At 41.3% G+C, this 15,863-nt stretch overlaps 1 protein-coding gene across 15 annotated transcripts in view; it reads left to right on the top strand.

The window, feature by feature from the left end:
• Window positions 1-15,863, top strand: part of tjp1a (tight junction protein 1a) — a 122,321-nt gene that overhangs the window by 75,318 nt on the left and 31,140 nt on the right. The window lies entirely within an intron of this gene.

The following is a 15,863-nucleotide window of genomic DNA, read 5'->3' on the forward strand; positions in this document are numbered from 1 at the left end:
CAAGGAGTTGTTTCGCATTTATCTCATCTTCTGTTAATGCAGTTCAGTTTGAACAAAGGGTTAGGGTTAAATACACAAAAAAAGCATCATTAAAGCACGTCAAGAGAGCAATTCTCCTTGCAAGATTTTCAGGTGTGCAGTAGATTCAGACCATGTGGACTATAAGTATGATTGTTGTTAACAAATAGAACAAACAAAGAAGACAGAACAAACATGAAAGCTGCACATCCAAAAGTCACACAGGGAAAACTCTCTGGTATCATTGAGAACATTTTAGGACATGTGGTAAAGGGCGGTCAGTGCTCTTTTGGTCACTGTAGACAACAGCTACCGCCCAAAATGATGCAAAAAGTCCATCCATCTGTGGTCTAAAAGGGAATTGAGACACAAAATACACCCATACATGCAGCAAAACTCACACTAACAGGCAGGTTTTTGATTATAGCCTTTAAGCCCTTAAGGTGGGCAGGTGTAAGTTGTCTCTGAGTATAAGATGAGAGGGCTGCCAGTTTCCCATATTGAAGGCAGTAACCGGGGGCTAGTTGGTTCAGCTGGGCTCCAGTTTTTTGGCTTGTTTGTCCCCCGCTTTTGACCTATCTGGATTCAGTTAATGCGTTCATGTTATTTATTTTGTCAGAAACAAATTTTTATGATTAGGTTTATGGAACATGTAATGTATTTTAGAGTTCAGCACACAGACGCATACAGAGCTAAGCTTAATTTGAGTATGATTGTCTCCATATGACCAGATATAATACACTTGATTCCTAAAGGGAGGAATCAAATTTCATTGTTCACCAGTTTGAGAGAAGACACTGTACTGCGATAAAGAAAGTGAGCTCCTTGTTCCTGAACTATCACCTTATGTCAGAGCCTAGATGAAAACATTGAGAGAAAGCAGATGTTTATGTTTTTTCAGTACCAGATGACTGAAGTGTGAGCAGTTATCAAGGATATCTGACCTGCTTATCATTTCATCTCTGGAGTGAAATCCAGGGCGGAAACACACAGCAGGAGGCAGGTGGATAGCAGAGAGAGGAAAAAAAAGAGGGAAAACAGAGAATGCCTTCTGAGGGAGGAGGTGATGTGGGGAGGGGTTATTGGAGGGGTGAAACAGAGAAAGGAAGGAGTGGGAGGGAGGGATGCACCGGCTATAATCTGAGTCACATGGCAGATCTTAAAAAGTCTGTCTCTCTTCTCGCTCTCTCTCTCCTATAATCATGGCATTATAGCTCTCGGGCTTTTTCATTTTACAAAGCATATTATAAATCACATTAATATCTATTTCTATTAAATTCAGATGCAGGATAGGGTGGAGTAAAATTTCCTTGCTCGACATGGGTCAAAGTTTTTTGCTGTCGTCAAGACTAGCAGTAGCCTTGAAAAACAATCCACACATTTCATTTCTTTGTGGTCGAAATGAAAAGTATTCAAGATGATTGAAAGTCATCTGCTTTATGGGACGTCAACATGAACCCTTCCTATACTTGATTAGATGAATCACTTGCTGAGCTGTCATTGCTCTCTGATTTTCTGGAATAACATGGGTGCGGTTCTGAAATGTTGTCTAATTTCTGTCTAAAGTAGTTTCTGAAAAAAAAAAAGACAAGTAGTTAAATAAGCACGATGAGTCACTGCTCGATTCCACCAGGCGCGTCTGTGTCGCCTTCCGGCTGTGACACGGCCGCTGAAGCTGATCGCAGCCACTCTGGTCAATGCTTGTGATCCCACCAGACATGCCACAGTGCGTTTCAGAAGCAGCTCTCCGCTCTCCTCCGCTAAAAATACGTGCCCAGTCTATTTTTGATGGAAGCCATGCAAGCTGCACAGAGCACTTTGAGCTGGGCAGGAAGTCAGACAGGACAGGAATGGCACAGAGCGTCTGGTCAATTTTCAAAATGAAACACCCTGTGAAGACTCCTGATCGTATATCACATCTTTACATCAACATTACATTATAATCGGGCCAGAAGTCAACTGGTCAGAGGGTATTTGTCACCATGGATGACAAGAGGTTCATCTTGGAAGTTTTAAAATCACAAGATTTTATGACACCACTGCTGCCATGACTACCCGGTCCCCGGCTTCATCTCGAGGTAGAGCGGTGGCTCTCTTCTCTTTGGCCCTGCTGGAGCAAACGTTTCGCTTCTGAAACGCTCCTGGTAGGGTATGACGTCGTGCAGAGGACGGAAACAAAACCGTGTCACAGCCAGAACGTGATGCAGTCATGCCTGGTTGAATCAAGGTGGCATACTTCAATTTAGATCTTCAATGCGTCATGCTTTCATCTAAATGTTTGTTGGTTAGAATGGGCTGAATCAGTTTTCAAGTGGATGTTTCCAGACTTAAATCTAGTGATGGAAAGTAGACCTGCTAGATGCAGCCAGGTTGTGTGAGGCCTGAGGAGCAGTATGTTACAGGCAGGATGAAAACACAAGGGTCTGAGTGGTGGTCTGCCCCTCCATCCAGCACTTTTCACTCACCTGCTGGATGGATGGAAATATCATTTAACCCTGAGTCTTGGTTTGTCCCTTGTTCCGTATCAAACACCCACCCCAGCAAAGCTAGGACACTCCAAGCCAGCCCTGCATCCTTTTTGGCAGGGCAGGTCTCTGCAGGGATTTATCATTCCCACTACAGGCATAAGGGATTTGACACAGGGTGTTTTGTGTGTGTGAGACAGAGGAAATAGCAAGAGGGAGATGGTGAGAGAGAGAGACAGGGGAAGCAGGGGTATGGGGTGGGCAAGAGAGACAAGAGGGAGTGCATGTGGCAGCCGTGGCTCAGCTGGTTAGGGAAGAGAGAAAGAGGCCGGAACAGATTCATCCCAAGGCTTGTTGCCCTACATGCCTCTACACACACACACACACACACATTCTGCTGTGTGTTCATTTGCTTATCTTTCACAGTGTTGGTTCTCAGTGTTGGAAGTATAGCACTGTTCTTTCTGTCTGTGAAAGAGTCATCAGCCTAAGGGAGACTGCTGAAATAAAGAATAATCATTCCCAGCACTATTGAAGCGTGCAAATTTCCAAGATATCAAACTTCCTCCCGATGAAGGAATTTGCTTCTTTTAGAGACCTGTTGGGACAAGATTGGCCTTTCATTCATATACTATCATCTAGGCTTATATCTATGATTTTTTTTTCTCAACTGCAAAAAAAGCTATGATTAGTCTGTATGTACCTATTAAAATCTGCCTTATCTGTACAATCTGAATCAACCTAAGCTGCACCTTTACAGCTGTCGTTATAACTCATGTGTCTTGCCCATGTTGTGTTGTTGAACTGTATGTGATAGCAATTCTATCCCTCCACCCCACCTTAGACAAAAAAACCTTATCAGATGCATCTCTTTCTATATATCTATCTCTTTATCTTTTTCTCCATTCGTCTCTTTTAGTGTATTACATTAACTAGTGTAGGACAAGAACTGTGTTGTTCACACTTCCTCAAAATCTGTCATCATCCTAACAAATATTAAACCTACTATTTTCTGCTTTGCAAGTTGTTTTGCTTAAGCTGGTAGGGTTGAAATGTTGTCTCTTCAGACTAATTTACATTTACAACATTTATGGCATATAATCCAGTATGTGTATACTCTAAAACAAACCTGTATAATGAGCAAAGATAATATTGGAGAGGACACTTCATAACAGATATGCACAGTAATCTTGATGTATAGCTACTAGTGTACCAATGGAGAGGAAGCTTTTTTCAATTTGTTGCTGTTTTCACACAATCTAGGAGTAAATGCAGGAAATATAGAGCATCAAACATGGAACTGACACTGAGCAAAACATGAACTCAAAAGTGTTCCTCCTTTTTAAATCTTCCTCAACTTTCTTTGATATTGATAAGAGATATACTTACAATATCCACAGGAGTGGGACTGGGGCCGATATAGGCATTTTTAATGGGTCATATTGGTCATATAAAGCCAGGTCCATTTCCGATACTTTGTATGTTTGCTCCACATGCATCAGCTGTCAAAGATACTCCTTTGCACACCCTTGATTCCTAGAAATACAGAGCAATGCAAGCAAGTTTATTGTAAAATGCAGAACTATTGTAAAATGCTCTTGTCAGGTCTTCAACTCTGTAGCATTAAAAAACTTAAAATCTATTACAAATTCAGCCACCAGAATTCTCACTAGAACCAAGAAATTTGAACACATAACACCGGCGTCCTGTTTCATCCAGGTCAGACTGCAAACTACTAAATGTCACCTACAGAACTGTTCATGGATTACCACCTTCCTATTTGGCAGAACTCATCCGATCTTTTATTCCCCCACATGATAAGATGACAGGATGCAGGCTGTCTCATTATTTTACAAAGATAAATCAGCTGTCTATTGGTGGCAGAGTATTTTCTTACCTTATTTCAATCAGACAGGGAAACACCATTGAGATTTTGTTGTTAGAACATGTATTGTTGTTTTATATTATCATCTACTGTATCTGTAAATGTAATCTTCTGTTTATTTCTTAGTCATGTACTATATAAATAGGAAGCAATCAAAGGAACGCTTTGATCCAGGTCATATTTTCTTAATACAGATCTATCCAGCTGTTAGTTCCCAATCGCTTTATATAGGACTACTTCATGATAACTATGCAGTTGGTAAAACTTGGTATCTGAAGATACTCAAAAGTAATGGACTTGGATCAGGACAGTAGGAATATGTTTCTGTCATTCCTCTAGCCTACAGTTGCCAAGCCTTCTGAAAATGGCAATGATGTTCAATCAGTTATGTACACTACTGAATAACAAGATGAGGATTCATTACAGATTTGCACCAACAGTTTTTCCTACATTATAATTAGTTCATTTGGTGCATTGTGGGGAGCAGGCTTCCTCTGTAGGAAGGGTGCTGAGAAGTTCTTTGTAGATGTCATTAGAAGTCATTTGTGTATTATCTTTCTGTGCATGTGCATCTCATTAAAGAATGCATGCACCCCCACCCTATCGCTCATCTCTTGGGGAAATGGTAATTATTTTGCCAGTTAAGGGCTGGGAAAATGGCCGCTTCAACAGTAACTCATTAATTCACTATAGATTCTGCCCCACAAGATGCCTATTGTAGCAAAGTCCTCAGAAAGCTTGGGAATGCTGTTGAGTGGGCTTGGCCTCTTGTTTTATGGCACCATGTGACTCTGCCGGCTATGAGTTGTGGTTCAGAGTTGCGAAGTTTGAACGATGTTGTGCAACTTGAAATTGGAAAGAAATTATGAGGTTGCTTACTTGTGGCAAATACTCCAACTGCCTGCTTCTTGTTTATGTTTGAACATTCAAATGCCACTCTTATCACTATAATCATGTGTAGTTGTTTGCATTGTGGCAGTGGGGACACTCTGCATTTGTCCTTGCTAGTAGTAGCTAATTTTGGTCATCCTGTGTGTTCTGTGGAAGCAGGCAAACACGAGCAGACTGAAAGACCCCTTGCTGAATCACCCCTTTGTTTAACCCATGTGTGTACGTGCCTGATTGCCTGTGTGGTGCAGTGAGTTTCACCACTGTCAAATTGAGCAATAGTGTGAAATGAAACCATCATCCACAAACACCAAGAATACCAATGTTTTGGTTTCTCAATCTCAACAACATAGTTTATTCAACACGGACACTCCTATAATTCTTTGAAATCTGTGCTGCTTGACCTTTGTGCTTTAACAAACTTATTACACTCACTCGCTGTAGTATGTTGCAATGAAGAGTGTGGATCTCCTGGGGGAATTCCTCCCAGTTGGTATTAAGTAGGAATGGGATGTATTGACAACATTAAATACCATAGTATTCTACCAAGTGTTGACAATATTGACAATATTTTAAGACAAGTGTACCTACTGTAAGTGAACCTAGCAAAACGATCCCATATGCAACTTGTAAATCTAATCTCTCAGTTTACCATTCATGTACTAACAGGAGAGGGAATCTGTTGCTGGCTTTTTGTGGTTGCTTGAGTACTTTTATGTGGAAAAACAAATGGATGATGCCATTGACAACAAGTAGCTTACTGGAACTGCTGCTATTTTGTTGTTCATTAAATGCAGAAGAGGTAAGGGAAAAAAAAACCCCAATGCCACACACATCAAGTATTTGGAGATGAACATGGATGCTACAACAACCATGTTTTACATCCTTTATATCTATTTTCTTTGGTGGTTAAATGTAAATGTGGCTATGGTGGGATTGTAAAACAGGAGAGTAAAAGTTAGAGTGCAGTGTAAGAAATTAATCCAAAGTTTCAAATTTGGTTTAATAAAAGGCAGTGACAAACAGAAAAGTCTTCAGCCTTGATTTAAAAGAACTGAGAGTTGTAGCAGACCTACAGTTTTCTGGGAGTTTGTTCCAGATATGTGGAGCATAAAAACTGAACGCTGTCTCTCAATGTTTAGTTTTGACTCTGGGAACAGAAAGCAGACCTGTCCCAGACGATCTGAGAGGTCTGGATGGTTCATAAAGTAGCAGAAACTCAGATCATGTATTTTGGCCCCTAAACCATTCATATAAGCAAATTTAGGTTGGCAAGAGGTTTGTAGTGTCAGCAATTTGATGAATTGTGTTTCTTGTTCAGCCCTCTGTGTGGCCTTAGGTACTTCACTTCCTGTGATTATTGATAGTGTAATTTACATCACTGTAACTTGGTTCTCTGATATTAAATTGACCCGGTATCAGTTGCATGTAAGATATTGTTGTGTTGATCTTTTATTTTGAGCTCATTTCCAGTGACTGTTAAGAAGGGAAAGTGAGACTAGATACACCATGTAAAGAGATAAACAGAGCAGGAGAATGAAAGAAGAGAGCCCGAGGGTGAGGACAGGAAAAGGTGAGGGAAACAGTTTGGAATGAGAAACAGACAGAGTGAAAGTGTTGGGCCTTGTCTCCTTATCTGCACATTCCTGAAGAGTTTGTGTGTGTGTGTGTGTGTGTGTGTGTGTGTGTGTGTGTGTGTGTGTGTGTGTGTGTGTGTGTGTGTGTGTGTGTGATGGGAGGGGTCGGGTGGGAATACTGATTGTTGGGTTTACAGTGATTGGCTGAATGCAAAGGTTTCAGTGCTGGATCTGGTTATCGTTCTCAATGCCTTGGCCCACAGTCTGTTTCCACAGACAAAGAAACAGAGCACATGTGGAGTGGGTGTGTGTATGTTTGTATACAAGTGCTTGTGTATGCACATGTTCAGATACAGTTCACCAGATAGAATAAAAAAATAAACAAAAGCGTATCGCCAATGTATCCTTGAAGCACAGGTGTTTATTCACTATGTTTCTTCTCAGCCAACATATATGTTAAAACTAATCTACAAGTTATGCTGATTAATAAGTAAGAGTATAAGACAAAAAACATCCCAACCCTTTGAAGTTTGTGAGAAACCCACAGCTTAAACTGTCACAACATCTTTTTAAATACACTTGTAAATACAAAATTCTCTGTCCTCACAGTAGACCTCTTATTAATTCTTTGTACTGGAAAATAAACAGAAAATGATGAATTATAAATGCATATTTTCTTAAGAAGATTTGTAGTTGTTTGTTTGCTAAAACAGGAAAAGAAAATAGACTTTATTTCACATCTCCTGTGACCATCAAAAAAGATATTACATTTTAAGTATCATAAATAGATTTGAATAACACTTATATGGCTTCTGTTATCTCAATCCATCTGCTAGGTATTTAAGGCTATGGGGTTTTTAACAAATGTTTGCTTGACTATTGCTTCTGAAATGACCTGCTTCAGCCTCCAGACTGTGGTTGGAGAACACACAGGAGACTCATTTGCAGCTCTAGGGTGAAGTTGTAGCTAATCTTGAGGTTAATTCCCATCACAATACTCAGCTGCTGGCAAACAAATCTTGAAATCTGCTTTTGAGGAGCTGTAGCTGAAAAACTATAGCTCATACTTAACATTCACCGTTGTATTCACAGCTTACTGCTAACCTTTTGAACTCATCAAACATGCCAAGGGGACTGAAATGAGGTCGGTCATAATATCCGTTTTGATTACTTTCTGATAAATTGCCCAGACCTAGCTTTAACCAAACCAACAGGACAATGAATGGTAGAAAGTGGAAAGTCAGAATCCCACCAGAAGTTACCGCTCTCCTCTGTGACCTCAACACACTGCCTGTCTCTCTAGGCAGGGAACAATTAGTGTGGTTGAGCTGGGATGACTTTGCTGCTGGATAAGCTGCACATGAGATGCTAGCAGAGCCTAGTTGTGTGTCTGGGTCAGTGGAGAGCAGCGAACAGCCCGCTGCACATCAACTCTGTGGAGCTGCACTCTGATTAGTCCAGAGCCAGCACCTGACCCAGAGGCTCCAGTAAAGCTCTCACTTTATTCAAATGGTCATACATCAGCCTTTACGTTTTATATACGGTTCCTATGATAAAGACAAACATAAGTTGTAAATCGTTATTAAAGATTAAATTAAAAGCTGCTACAGTTAACAGTTTAATCAAGTAAAACGTTGAGTGTTTGCAGCCCAGTAGGCGGTTGTCATATATCTAACGAGGATGCTAATAGATCAGCCCTCAACATAACATCGATACACAGCTCCTCATGTCTGCCACAACATCCATCACAGCATGAAACAGCGGAGAATTACTTTGTCTTTTTTTTCTTTTTCAATAAAATATCTGTATCCTTCACAGAGTGGAACAGATTTGGATCAGCAATTCCTCAAAGGAGGCTATGATTGAATTAACTGATTAATGCATAGGCATTAACTTCCTCTGAAAATCTTACAGGTGTTCTCTCTACTAATCTAAATGGGACAAAGTATGCATTATTCAGAACCAGTTATCAGCTAGTCTCATGGGAATCTCAGGAGTAACATACCCCAGTGATAACCGGAGGGTTTTGGCTTAACTTTGCGTGGGAACGATAAAAACAGCAAATATTTGGGTATGGGATTTTTGCACCAATTCAACAGGTGACAGGTGTTGTGATTGTAGCAAAAAATTCTTAACAGTGGCAGGTTTTAACACAATCACTTCAAACATGTATTTTATCCACAAAGTGACAGAATCATTTCTGGTTAAAGGTTAGATAAAACATAAACAGACTTATCATCCACTGGTTGGCAGGCAGCTACAGCGGTGAGACAGCTAGAGGCATGTGTTTTTTTTCCCCGCCACTTGAATTTTAACTTTAATCTGAATTCCAAAAGATGTTACAGTAAACCGTAAGAACCATGCTTGCTGACATGACAGTGTTCTCCAATTTTTACGTCCTGCCGTCCGTCTATTCATCCATCCTTCTATCCATTTCCCTGTTTGCTTTCATGAGACAGCAGCAGTAGACTTCAGAGGGAAGCATGGCTCAGATTAACGTTTTAATCCAAAAGCCTGGATTATAGGTTTTGTATTTTATTCCTACCCTCACCATTCTAGCAGTGACTCTGTGTCAGATAGTTGTCAGTCAGAGGTGTGTGTGTATGTGTTTCCTGCATGTTATGTTGATGAGAGCCTTGATGGAGGGGCTTTTCAGGGAGCTGTACGACAGAGTAGAGCTGCTGTTTGAGACTAATTAACTCAAGCATATTTAAGCATGTCAGCACAACACTGCACCATTGCTGACTGATGCTCTGCATCATCATCATCATCATCTGCCTATTGGCTGCTTGCCCTCTTCTGCACACCCATGTGTATGCACACACTTCTCACAGCCCTCCCCCCCCCCCTCCGTCACAGACGCAACTTGCCCTAAAAATGGCTTCTGTTGAATTCATCTGTTTAACAGAACTGATGGCAGATATTTATGTTGGGTTGGTTATTAAATGTATAGTTCACAGGACAGCACAGTGCACGCTAATCTGAGAGGCAGAATGTTTTAAGCTTACATTAGTGGTTTTCATGCATTTGCATGTGTTTGCTGTTGAGTGCTTGCCCTCCAGAAAGAGTATGTGCGTGTCTCTAATTATGTGTTGTTTGAGTGTACTGCTGCACTCTGGCCCGGTCTTTCCTCTGGGTCCAGTAAGAGGGGAGATACGGTTACCATGGACACAATTGCCCCAGTAACGGGTCAAGCTGCTGGTACAGGGTGGTGACTCTGTGGGAGTTTCCATTCTGAATGTTGATCCTCAAGTGTTAGTCTCAATTTTTTTCTCCCTCTCCACTCTCTACACTTTTTTTCTTTTATGTTCCTCCTCTCCTCTGCTCTATATACCTCTGTAGACCTTTAACTTGTAACTATCCCAGGCGATTGTTGTCGCTCTGCAGTACAACAGAACAATATTACATAAAATTGTGTGATAAAGGGCTGACTTTTTCTACCTTTCATGGACGGGTATTTGCGGTAGTCCATGCATTTGTGTTTATAGGAGTGCCTGATAGCCATGAAAAAAAAACAGCTAGGGCCACTTAGGAACAACCGTGGTGTATTTGAATAAAAACACAGTGAGAGTGCAAAGACCACTTGGCCTCAAACACGCAACAGGTCGTAAGATGAGGTGGGTTATACTAGGAGGAATTTTCAATAGTGTGCACAGGGATTTCTGTCGAAGCTGAAGCTATTTCCTGCAAACAGGAAGTGGAGTGTTTTCCTGTGGGTGCTGTGGCTGCTCTTGCTTACATCCTGCCTCAGGCTATCAGAAAAGAGCAGGCACACTGACCTAAAGCTTTGTCAGGATTTTACCTCACACTTGTCGTTCTCTAGACACTCTGCCGCTAGCCCATTGCTCTGTATTTCTTTTTTATACCACAGTACTCTCTGATGTGAATAATGAATTGTACTCATTCAATGGCAGAAAAGTCAGTCCTGACCTATCCTTTCATCTTTTTCTTCACTTCTCCCACATTTTAATCCTGTCTGTTTTTCTCAAAAACTGCATCTTAGACTTTCTATTTGATACACCCACTGCATGAAGCATTCCTGTGGTTTAGATAAAGGGAAGTTAGATGTGGAAAGGGGGTGAGTAATAGACAAGTGGACAACATGTCATTGGTGAAGCACTGATAAAGGGTTTGTATTGTGCCCCTCCTTCTAAACCTCCCCTCAACACATGACATTAGTCATAAGATGACCTCATTGGCACCTGTTGTTTTTTCAATTTCCTTTCAAGTTAACATAGTTCTTTTTCATTAGAAAACAAGTTAGAGTTAGGAAGGGGTGTGTTTGACTGCACACGTCTCTGTGCTGAATTATTATTTTGTACTCAATGCCCCTATCTTGGGTTTGTGACCTAGGTCAACATATTTGTGGCTGTTTCTGGCTAAAAAGTTTGGTGAAGCTCATCAGCTGACTTTTCACTTTGTTGCCAAATGAATACACTTACTGTGCCAGGATTATTAAGCTGCTGGCACGCATTTTGTTTAAATTCTACATAAATGTGAACATGTTGTTGATGTTGTGAATGATGTTTGATTACTAAGGAGACTGAGAGGTCTGCTATGAAGACTCGCATGCCTGACATGACCCTATTTATCATAGCTTTCTGCAGCAGGTTATTATTGTCCATTTTATCAGTCATTTTTCCAGTCGGTTCATCAGTACGCCCCAAAGAATTGGATTAGTCTCTGCCTTTGAAGAGCCTGAGTGAGCTGTTATCATCTGATTCTGTAGTGGACTGTGTGTTATGGTGGGCCAGGCAGGGCCAAGCCAGGCTGGCTGTAGCCTGAACAAAGAGGCCCTTTAGTGTTAGATCATGGTTTGTGTGTGTGTGTGTGTCTGTATAAGTACACATGTGTGTGGTTTGATGGCTGCTCTTTGTTTCCCAGCCCTGGGCCTTGCTGGCCAGAACTCAAGCCTGACTAATATGGATGTATAAATACACTAGGCTGCCGTCAGTTTGTGCAACATCAAGCGCACCATTGTTTCACACAACTCTGTGACTTCAGAGATAAACCTCATCCTTTGTTCTCGTCAGTATTTTCATTATTTTTTTACTACAGAAAATGAGACACACTTGTGGTCATGTTTGTTCTGGCCTTTGCGCATTCTATGATCTTTTCTTTTGTGTGACCTAAAATGTTCCTGTAACAAAATACATGAGATAACTGAATAACCGTTGGGCATTGAGCTACAGCGGGTAAGATCTTTTCCACACAGAAAGTTTCTCTCTGATAATTTCTGTCCTTGAAAGATGAGACCGCATTGATCTTCTTCATCCACAACACATTTTAATTAGCTGTTGAAATTCATTCTGTTAAATTGAATTGTTTTTTATTGTTCTGAAGTATCTTATTAAATTTAAAATGTTAGCGTTGTCATGATTATCCTTGTAGTCCCAGAAGGCTTTCAAAATATCCAGTTCATCCTATCCTTAGTTTTTCTCAGACTTGGACTCTATTGCTGTTTGCTTCGTACCCTGCTTATACCTCGCACTCAATCAAACCAGCCTGTTAATCATCACTTCAAAACGCAGTGATTAATTAGTAACATAATCTCATCTGAGAGATAGAGCTATAGTCCCAGAGGAGTAAATATCCTAACCAGCTGTGAGAAATAGGCAGGTTCTCTCTCCTTAACCATCTTGGCTGTTACCACCATACCTGAATGTACCAGTTTAACTTGTTTCTGTCATAAACACTTTAACCTGCATTTTTCTGCTAGCCTTTTTGCAGACTTGTTATTCAGTGCAGAATCTGCTTTAAAGAAGATTATGATTAACATTTCTTGGGTGTACTACACATCAGCCATTCACTGTAACCCACCCTGGCATGATATACTGTATAGTAGTGCTTTTACCATTCACAAGCTGAACATAAGTACACATTTCAATATGTTTTTGCACCACTGAAAATACTATTTTTTGGTCAGTTGCCACTGTCATGGTCATATACAGACAGAAAATCACTTTCTCTCATTTTACTCTTTGGTGTACCGTAACTTTTTCTTGTGCACCGGCACTTCTCACAAGCTGCCGGCACTCTTTTCTGCCCTCTCCATACCAGGTTCCTTGGGCGATTGATAATGGCCCTAAATAATCTACATTACCCAGAGGGCACTACGTGACGCTCCATTCTCATTCTCTCATTCCCATTCTCACCTGCCTGCTTTTCTCTGTTGGCGGCTAGTCTAAGTAACGTTATATTAACCTTACAATAATGTTTTCATTGCCCACCAACGGAGTTCTCCATTGCAGGCCGGATGACTAAATTGCACCACACGTCAAAGCTAGTGTAGATAGCCTGAGGGACAACTGGACATAGAGTATGGTGATGCAGAGGTACTTCATTTGTGTGACACACTAAAAGTAGAAAGAAGAGAAAGTATCCAGGCATGTTGCCGGGAATACAAGGAACTAAGGGCATCCCGGCCTGATGACTTCATTGCATCACACAGTAAAACTAGTGTACATAGTCAATTATGTTTAACTGTAACAGGCTAATTGTAATGGTTGTCCCCCTGATTAAACAAATTCATGTTGTAAACATCAGCAATACCTCTTAGTATCTTTTATTCACCGCAGAAATTCAGGATGTAATTCTTAATGATTTGCTGATAGCGGCGGATACACACGCCAACCTGTGACTAAGGGGAATACTGACACTTGTTTTTTCACTTCAAGCACGGTACATACTTGACTCATGGCCTGTTATTAGTGCAAGCAGGCCTACACCCATGTGGCTCATACACCCTCGCATACTGTAAGCCCTCCCTAGCAAGGTTTACGGTCAGTGCGTGGGTGTGAACGGAAATTCGACGGAACAAAATATGTTTTAATGTTAAAATGTTAGTCATTCCCATTGTCTCAGCTTGCTTTCTGAATGGATTAAGGGACTTAGTTTATTGATTACCATTCATTTGTGTGTGTGAGATAAAAATGAACAAGGGAGCAAAGAGTAAAAAAACGAACCTTTAATGTGTCGTCTGCTACACCTTTCTGTGCCCTGTCCTTTGGTACTGTATATGTAAGTTGTACAACCAACCCACAGCCTTGCTCTCTTCCTCCTCCTCCTCCTCCTCCCCCTCCCTGCCTATCAGTGCAATCTACAGTTCAAGGATAAGGCCACCTGCCCGCCTGACCGCCTGGTCACATGACCCCAGCGCGCTGTTGTTTCTCATGGTATAGCTCCCCTCTGCCTGCCTGGACTGTTGGATGAATGAATGGATGAACGGATGGATGAATATATCACAAAACACTTCAGAGGAATGGATGTGTTTGGGAATGTTGAGGGGAGCCGTGGTTAAATGGGTCAGGTCCCTTCACACAATAGTGGCGTTACTGTGGGAGTCGTAGGGGCAGACAGGGGAGGGGGGAGTGGAGAAGGAGGTATAGAGAGGGGGGGACACCCAAGCCCTCTGCGCCAATTATGGACATAAATAACATCCACACAGAGCAGCCATGGAAATTAGGGTCAAGGGGTTAACTGTGTATTCTAGAGGTTCATGCCAACTGATTCATTGTTAGGCTATATGAAGCAGAGGAGTGAAAGGAAAAGATTGACGCACAAACCCAGATTAGGAGGCCTACAGTAAGTGCAGCATTGCATAGTATGTGTCTACAGTTTTCTGTAGTTTCAGAAAATTGGGAAAAATACCCGTTATAAGTTCCCAGAGCTCAAGGTCACATGTTCACATTGCTTGTTTTGTCAGACTGGCAGTCCAGAGCCATGAGATATTCAGCTCATGTGCGATGCTCACAAATGCTCACATTTGAGAAGCCAACATCAACAAATGTTTGGCATTTTTGCAAGGAGAATTAATCAATTATCAAAACAGTTGTCAAATAAATTTCTCTCAATCAAATTATCAACTAATCGCCTCTTATCAAGTTATATGTGTGCATGTATAGCTGTATTGACTGTGACTCCACACCTTGCTGTTATGATCCCAAATGTAACAGTAATTTCGAATGTGTCTCGTTAGCTTCTTGTTTGAAAGTCATTTTAGCACATTTGCTCTTTTACTTCTTTGCCTTCAGTCTCTTTCCGTGACTAATCTATTCTCTGTCTGTGTATGTCAACAAGCACGAGACACTCTTATCAGCTGTGTGTTGGTCTGTCTCATCCCGTGCAGTCGGCAACATTGCAGTGTGAACATACTGTAAACTGTATATTTAGGATAAGGGAATGTGATGACAGTAATGACTGTGGAGATGCTGAAGATGATGGGTGAGATGGTTTGGAGATAAGGTGATGATTAAGGGGTGAGGGAGCGAGATTATCACGATGATAGGGTGGACAGATGACATGGTGTGTTTTCAAAGGTTGATTATAGAAGGTGTAGTAAATGAGCACCCTGCCACGTGCGGTGATGTTTATGTCTTGTCCTTCCCCTGCCACATTGGACCGTGCTCAGCATGCTGCCACAGACAGCTGTACCATCACTCCCTGCAGGCAGACAGAAAGGACAGCAGTGTTGCTTCATCAGCTGGAGGGAAGCTGAGTAAAGATGTAGTTTAAAGCTGAGGACATAGCACTCTGGGAGTTTAACAGACACAAATGAAGGAATTCCCTTTTGACCTAATAATAGAACCTTTATCGCTAAGGTTGAAACAGTTTAATTTCAATAATTAGTTGCAGCCGTAATTATGACATTCTGATAGTTTTTATATTGTGAGTTCTTGAGCATTTCCCATATTTCCTGCGGAGGAACCAGCAACAGTGAATCAAAATGAGACCTTGACATACTGGATGACACGACACATAAATAAAACGAATAAAGCAAGCCTATACTAAAAGATGAATCACGCATAAAGAGGAACCTGGGCGATGTTTGACGCAACTGAATTAGAGAATGAGTGAAAGCAAAAGATGCCCGCCTAGCATCAGTTTTAATCCAGTGTGGCAGGTCAGAGGAGCATCTAAATACCGTCTTTGCTTCAGCTCTCTCAGATGACCCAGCCAGGAATAATACAGGAATGTTCACTCAGTTTTTGGAACCTCACTCAGTCTCTGCCGGCTGTTTACTCATGCCGC

This window comes from Thunnus albacares, chromosome 1, assembly GCF_914725855.1.
Source record: "Thunnus albacares chromosome 1, fThuAlb1.1, whole genome shotgun sequence".
In the NCBI taxonomy this organism is placed as follows: domain Eukaryota; kingdom Metazoa; phylum Chordata; class Actinopteri; order Scombriformes; family Scombridae; genus Thunnus; species Thunnus albacares.